We start from the raw sequence: 7,835 nt of genomic DNA, 5'->3' as shown, positions 1-7,835 counted from the left end.
GTAGATCACCAGAGGGAATTAAAACTGTCCTCATATATTACTGGTTCTCAACCAGGGATGTTTTGCTTCCCAGGGGACATTGGGCTATGTTGATGAGAAAACATGTTTGGGTAGAAGCCAGGGATGCTGCTAAATATTCTTTAGTATGTAGGACAACTGCTACCTCAAAGAAGTATCTGGCCCAAAACATCAATAGTCAAGTGCTGTGGGCCATCACAGTTACTTCTAGAATGTTGGGCAAGTCTAAACGCAGGACCTCTTACCTGGTATTCCATCCATGGGGCTATTTGGAGCTATTCCCCAGACCCTGGGGCTACAGGCCTCCTGTCGTCTGCTCTTGAGTGTGTGTCACTGATGGCTTATGCCACACTGGGTTTCATACCTCTGATGCCTCCACATGTCCTTAGCCTTTGCCTCCAGAGGAGCTGCTTGCCCAGTATCTGTAGTTCCCACAGGTAATATGGCTTAAGTGGGCTCCATTAAGACATACAACTATAATTAGGCCTTCCAGGGCATGTATTCCTTGCCATATTTTGTCTAAGTGCTTTAAAGGTACAATTTCCTTTCTTCCTAGAGCAAAACAATACTTTTTATTTATTTTACAAACAAACCTATCAACACCGATAGAAGTTAAGTCGTTTTCCCATCTTATACTGCTAATTTGAAAAACCCGAGCTTTAGATTAGAACCAGCTCTGTTTGACTCTTAAACTGTGTTCTCAATCAGTTCACTAAACTGCATGAATTCCAGACAGGTGTCCATCCTCCATGATTGGTTTTGGCTTAGCCAAAGTCCATAAACAGACCCTTCTCACATTCCCTAAACTTCGTTCTAAAAGAGATCCAGCTTAACTAAATACGAACAAATAATATAGTTTGTGGAAAAATGAAAATTTTTTCTCTGTGATGTATTTTTAATTTCCTTTAAACTATATTTGCTCTTTTGCAAGGCCCATTTTAAACCAAATTTCTGTCCTCCTTAACTGCAGTGATCTGTCCAGTAAACAGATAATCTCTGTAATCTCTTTTCTTGTCCTAAGCAATTTAGCTTCAACTCTCAGCTTTGTTCTATCATCCTGAGCAATTTGTCTTTGACTTGCAGCTTGCAAACCTCAAGTGAAAAAATTAAATAAAGTAAGATGTTCCTTTCCACCTTAAAAGGCATGCCATCCATTGTTTCTTAAGACTGACTGTTGGGGGTTTCTGTCTCAGACCTCATCAAAGTCTTCATACAAAAAAAATTTTTTTCTTTATAGTATTTAGGGAATAGGGGAATGGAAGAAGATTTCATTGCTAATTTTTAAAAAATTCTTTTTATAATTTTTTCACACACAATTTATCCAACTTCTAAATTAGCTTTTAAGATTTGCTCCCCTGAGCATAAGTTCCTTAAGGAATAATGGTAGTCATATAAGCCACTACTCATGATGTTCCAGGCATCGAGTTAATTCATTTATGTAAGACCAAGGTCAGCGAACAACAGACCACAGGCCATATGTGATTCATTGCCTGTTTATGTATGGCCCACAAGCCAAGGATGACTTTTACATTTTTAAATAGATAATACTTTAAACTAAAAGTGTTTAAAAACAAATGAAAGTTTAGAAAGCATATTCTGAAAAGGATCAGCTATTATGATGATATGAAGATATGTGCCATGCACTGTAATTTTCTATTTTTATAAATTTTAAAACAAGTTATATCTTGATGTGAGCTTGGTTAAGATCTCTCCTCCTCTCCACACTTTTTTTTTTCCCGAATAGCTATGAATTCCAACTTCTTTTTATGTAAATACAATTTAAAATGTCAAGCCATGTAACATAATTAATAAAATTGACTTTCTTTGTATTCTCTAGACATTTGTTTAAAGACAAAGAGTAAAGCAAGATAATTGAGTTGAGTTGCTACTACATGGCCAAGAAAAGTGTGAATGTGCTGCAGGGATGGGATGGTCCCAAGGGCAACGCACTCAGCCAGACTGAAAAAAAAAAAAACAGGAAAGGAAAAGAATGAAGACTTTTTTTTGTCCTACTGAGTCTCTGTATGTTCTTTCTGGCTGTCTGTACCCCTTCTCAATGGCATATTAGCTAGATCTTTTCCTTAATGCTTCAGTTCTGTTTCTCTGCCTATGTAAAGTTTCTCTCTCACACACATTTTGGGACCTCAAGGTCTACTCTGACCAACAAAATTTTGAAAATGTAATTAGTATAGGTCGTTCTTGGAAATGTAACCCTATCTAAAGGAACCCATCTCTTATGGTGGAAATCTAGTACATGGCAGGCAATGAGAAAGCTTTTCCTAGGAAAGGGGTGCTGCTCAGATCACCCTGAGGGCTTCGTTGGTTCTCTGTGCTGGTGAAGATGGAACTGACTACATCACATGGGTTACTCAGACTATAAAACAATAGGAGACGGGAGAAAAGGAGAGGAAGAAAAATCTCCTTTTTGCTTACTACCTATAAAACATTCCTTTTGCCTCTAGTGGGAGGTGTGTGAAAACAGGATGTACTTGGTATATGCAATAATTGGGGATTGGCTGGAGTAGGAGAGGTTCCAACTATTACATGGCATATATTAAGTTTATTTTATTGTGAATAGTTTTGCTTGTGAGGCACTAAAAAAGGGAGAGAGAAAATCACATGTATTATCTCTTTTCAGTTATAGTATCTTAATAATGGTCATGTAATTGGTAACTTAGCAATATATTACAGTATTATCTTTAATTTGCCTTTCTAATTTATTTAATATAACCAGATTAAAAAAAAAAAAACAAAATCCATAACCCCACACATGCTCTTTCAAGGGTTCTGCTTATGGAAAAATACAGAACCCTAATATATTTGTAGAACTTTCTAATACCCTGCCTCATCTATGTTAAATACAGATTTTTTTTAAAAAAAAGAATATAAATCTGAAAGTGTGCTTATGACTAGTAATGTTTTGGGATAAAAAATTTATTTAAAAGTCATTAAACTTTAAATGCTTTGTTCTTGTAAACTCTTTATGTACTCAACATTTTCTCTTGGAAAGAAATGTGTAAAATAAGGACAGTATTCTTTTTAAAAACTGCTGACCGAACTGTGGCATGAATACATGCCTTCAGACAGCTCACTGCTTTAACTCTTCAGAAAAAATTTAAGCTTTCACATAATTTCCATTTAATGTCACATTAATTGCATTTCCTTAAGTTATAAAAATATGTGGGATGCTGTAAAATATATCACAATGCTCAATATGGCTCTGGGACATTGCTTTAAGCCAGAGAAGCAACCCAGGGTGAAGGTACAGGACTGGCAACAGCTAGCTATAGTTGAGGGATCCAATCTTCAAGAAGCCAGTACCAGGAAACCAATCATCAGCCATAGCGAGGTATTTACAAATGAGAGTCCCAGCCTATGCGGTGGGATTTAGGCATGAGCCTCTAGGACATTTTAGGTGGAGTGAGCCTGACAACAGCAGGGGTCATCCTATAGGGAGAGAGAGACAATAAGACTCTGTAAATTCCTAACAAGTCTGAAGTCTAATTTCCATAAACAGAAATGAACTTTCCCAGAATAAGGCTAAAACCTAGTTTCCAGTGCTGGGTCAAACACTGATGTTGGATTACAACACCAGTGCCTGAGTTCCACAAGTATAGATCAGACTCTGAAATTCTTTCTCAACGAGGCTAAGATAGGTCTTAGAAGCTTGGATGGAGTTGAGGCTGCAAGGGATGATTAGGTAGCCCCAGCTGTGGTAAAAGGCAGATGTAATGTTCAAAGCTGGACAGTCTCTGGCAGCAGAAAATCAAATACACATGAAATTATATTTCTTACTGGAGAATGGAAAAGATGGTATTGCATGGGAAGCTTTTAAGGATGGGTGGAATTGAGATAAACAAAGAAAAGTGGGAAAGGGCATTCCAGGTGGAATGACTAACATAAGCAAAGGGATAAGGAGTTGCTGTTGAGAAATGACAAATTTTATTATGTGGTTGAGCAAAGGGTGATCAGAAATAGGATGGGCCCTGGTGGTGGTAAGTGAGGGTTTCAGGAGGTTGCGTTTGAGGAATGACAGGTAAATAAGGGGTGAAAGGAGGAATACATGAAAGCAGAAGGGGCCCAAATAATGACATGCTTTGAGTGCCAGCTTGAGGAACTTAGGGTTTATCTAAAGGCACCAGTTGGCATTCAATATTTGGGGAGGGAATTAATTGAACTTAACTCTCTTTTTGGAGGGTAACTTTGGAGACAGTGTGATGAATTTGCATTCTAGTGGTAGCAAAACATAAGTCTCAAACTAGGAGAGAGCAATAGCAGTACCATAAATCCTTTGAAGAAATGTAACTTCAGTATAAAAAATGCATAATTAAGATAACTCAAAACAGTTAAAATTCAAGAAGAAAAACATCTGTTCCCAAATTCTATCACTTGATAAGATGTTCCAGAATTTCCCAGATGCTGGAACCTACCACCAAGATTCTGATTAGTAACTCCTGGAAGGGAGTTGGGAATCCCCATTTTGAACAACGATTTAGGAACAACAGTTGCATACAATGCTTAGTGTCCAACATGTCAAGTGGATAGAAAAGACATAGGGGGCAATTTATTGACCTGGAAAAGTTTACATTGTTGTGTTCTATTTGTGATCATTCTTAAAATGTGTACTATTTACATACTTTTTTCTACATATTTTAAGTTTCAATTAAAGTTATTAAAATACTTAAATTGAATAGAGTGCTTAAATAACCAAATAAGAATTTAAATTGGTATTTATTTTAGTTTTTATGTTCTAATTTAATATTCAATTCTGTTAATAGAAACATCCTGTGATGGCTAGTTTTCTGCATCAACTTGACTGTGCTAAGAGATGCCCAGATAGCTGGCAAAACATTATTTCCTGCTGTATCTGTGAGGGTAATCACAATATGGGCAGGCATCACTAAATATTTTGAGGGCCTGAGTAGAACAAAAAGTGGAGAAAGGGCAAATTTACTCTCTGTCTGAGCTAAGACATTTATCTTCTGCTGCTCTACGACATCAGCACTCCTGGTTCTTGGACTTAGTACAAGTTTACACAACCATTGCCTCCCTTCTCCTCACCCCCGATCTCAGACCTTCAGAATATGACTGAATCACATGCCTGGCTTTCCTGGTTCTACCGCTTGCAGACAGCAGTCTGTGGGACCTCCCAGTTTTCATAACCACAATACTCAATTTTTACAATAAGCCATCCCTTCTACATATATTTATATGTATTCTAATGATTCTGTTTTTCTTGAGAACTCTAATAGACATATCTATGTGGAAATTTGGATCTTACAAATATTTAGAAATTCACCATTTTTTTGTGCCATTTGAATATTGTCAAACATTATATTTATTAAGTTCACAATAAAACTACCAAGAAACTGCTTCTTTTTAAATTTTTTTAATATTACTTTAAGTTCGGGATACAGGTGGAGAAGGTGCAGGTTTGCTACATAGGTACACATGTGCCATGGTGGTTGCTGCACCTATCAACACATCATCTAGATTTTAAGCCACTCATGCATCAGGTATTTGTCCTAATGCTCTCTCTCCCCTTGCCCCCTAACCGTTTACAGACCCTGGTGTGTGATGTTCCCCTCCCTGTATCCATATGTTCTCATTGTTCACCTCCCACTTATGAGCAAGAACATGTGGTGTTTGGTTTTCTGCTCCTGGGTTAGTTTGCTGAGAATGATGGTTTCCAGCTTCATCCATGTCCCTGCAAAAGACATGAACTCATTCTTTTTTATGGCTGCATAGTATTCCATGGTGTATATGTTCCACATTTTCTTTATCTAGTCTATTATTGATGGGCATGTGGGTTGGTTCCATGTCTTTGCTATTGTGAATAGTGCTGCAGTAAAGATGTGTGTGCATGTCTTTATAGTAGAATGATTTATAATCCTTGTTTTTAAGATAACTAGTTAATGTATATTCTAAGTGTAAGGTGATGGTAATTCTTTAAAAGAAGAATTGATAAGATTTGGTGACAAATTGTAGTACAAATTACGGAGAAGAGAACAAAAAGATTTCTTGGCAGGTACATAAACATGGTGTCTATTTTAAATATATTTAAAGTATTGATCCTAGTCTCACGTGTAATAAGAGATGCCTCACAAATATCTGTCGAACTGAAATGTCCACTAAGAAATTGTAGGACCGGCCGGGCGTGGTGGCTCAAGCCTGTAATCCCAGCACTTTGGGAGGCCGAGATGGGCGGATCACAAGGTCAGGAGATCGAGACCATCCTGGCTAACACGGTGAAACCCCGTCTCTACTAAAAAATACAAAAACATTAGCCGGGCGTGGTGTCGGGCACCTGTAGTCCCAGCTACTCGGGAGGCTGAGGCAGGAGAATGGCGTGAACCTGGGAGGCGGAGCTTGTAGTGAGCTGAGATGGCGCCACTGCACTCCAGCCTGGGCGACAGAGCGAGACTCCGTCTTAAAAAAAAAAAAGAAATTGTAGGACCAAAACTTGGGAGAAAGAGACAGATAGCTTTGAGCTACATTTTTAAGGATAATAACAATAAAAATGGAAGTTAATGTATTAAGAATCGATGAACTTTCTGAGAGTAGCTACAGAGAAGACAACGGGCTGCCTCACAAGATAGCACAATTCTCCTGAGTTTAAAACTCCTTTGTGGGCCAGGCATGGTGGTTCACACCTGTAATCCCAGCACTTTGGGAGGCCAAGGTGGGTGGGTCACCTGAGGTCAGGAGTTCAAGACCAACCTGGCCACCATGGTGAAACCCCATCTCTACCCAGAATACAAAATTAGCCAGGCATGGTGGCAGGTGCCTGTAATTCCAGCTACTCGGGAGGCTGAGGCAGGAGAATCACTTGAATCCAGGAGGCAGAGGTTGCAGTGAGCCAAGATTGCACCACTGCACTCCAGCCTGGGTGACAGAGCCAGATCCCATCTCTAAAAACAAAACAAAACAAAACAAACCCATAAAACTGTGTGTTCAAGAGACCCCTATCAAAATGCAGAGCATCTAGTGAGCTAACAGGGGCTTAAACAGTACCAGCCAACATCTCAGAGAGACTTTGCTTTTTACTGAAATAGGCCACCTAACAATGTCAAGGCAGAGAAAAGAAGCTTCTTGGCAGTGTGTGAATGATGACAGGAAGCTGCATTTGAATTGGTGAACTCAGTAAAACAAATGACCCTCCCCAATATGTGCAGACATCACCAAATCTTTTGAGGGGCTGAGTAGAACAAAAAGTGGAGAAAGGGCAAATTTACTCTCTGTCTGAGCTGAGACATTTATCTTTTGCTGCTCTACGACAGCAGCACTCCTGGTTCTTGGACTTAGTACAGGTTTACACAACCATTGCCTCCCTTCTCCTCACCCTCCATTCTCAGACCTTCAGAATATGACTGAATCACATGCCTGGCTTTCCTGGTTCTACCGCTTGCAGACAGCAGTCTGTGGGACCTCCAAGCTTTCATAACCACAATACTCAATTCTTACAATAAGTAACCTCTTCTACATATATTTATATGTATTCTAATGATTCTGTTTTTCTTGAGAACTCTGACTACTAGACATATCTATGTGGAAATTTGGATCTTACAAATATTTAGAAATTCACCATTTTTTGTGCCATTTGAATATTGTCAAACATTATATTTATTAAGTTCACAATAAAACCATCAAGAAACTGCTTCTTTAAAAAATTTTTTGTATTACTTTAAGTTCTGGGATACATGTGGAGAAAGTGCAGGTTTGTTACATAGGTACACATGTGCCATGGTGGTTGCTGCACCTATCAACACATCATCTAGATTTTAAACCCCACATGTATCAGGTATTTGTCCTAATGC

The sequence above is a fragment of the Chlorocebus sabaeus genome, chromosome 3 (genome assembly GCF_047675955.1).
Source record: "Chlorocebus sabaeus isolate Y175 chromosome 3, mChlSab1.0.hap1, whole genome shotgun sequence".
Lineage (NCBI taxonomy): Eukaryota > Metazoa > Chordata > Mammalia > Primates > Cercopithecidae > Chlorocebus > Chlorocebus sabaeus.
The sequence above is the reverse complement of the archived record's forward strand: the minus strand, read 5'-3'. Positions refer to the sequence as shown.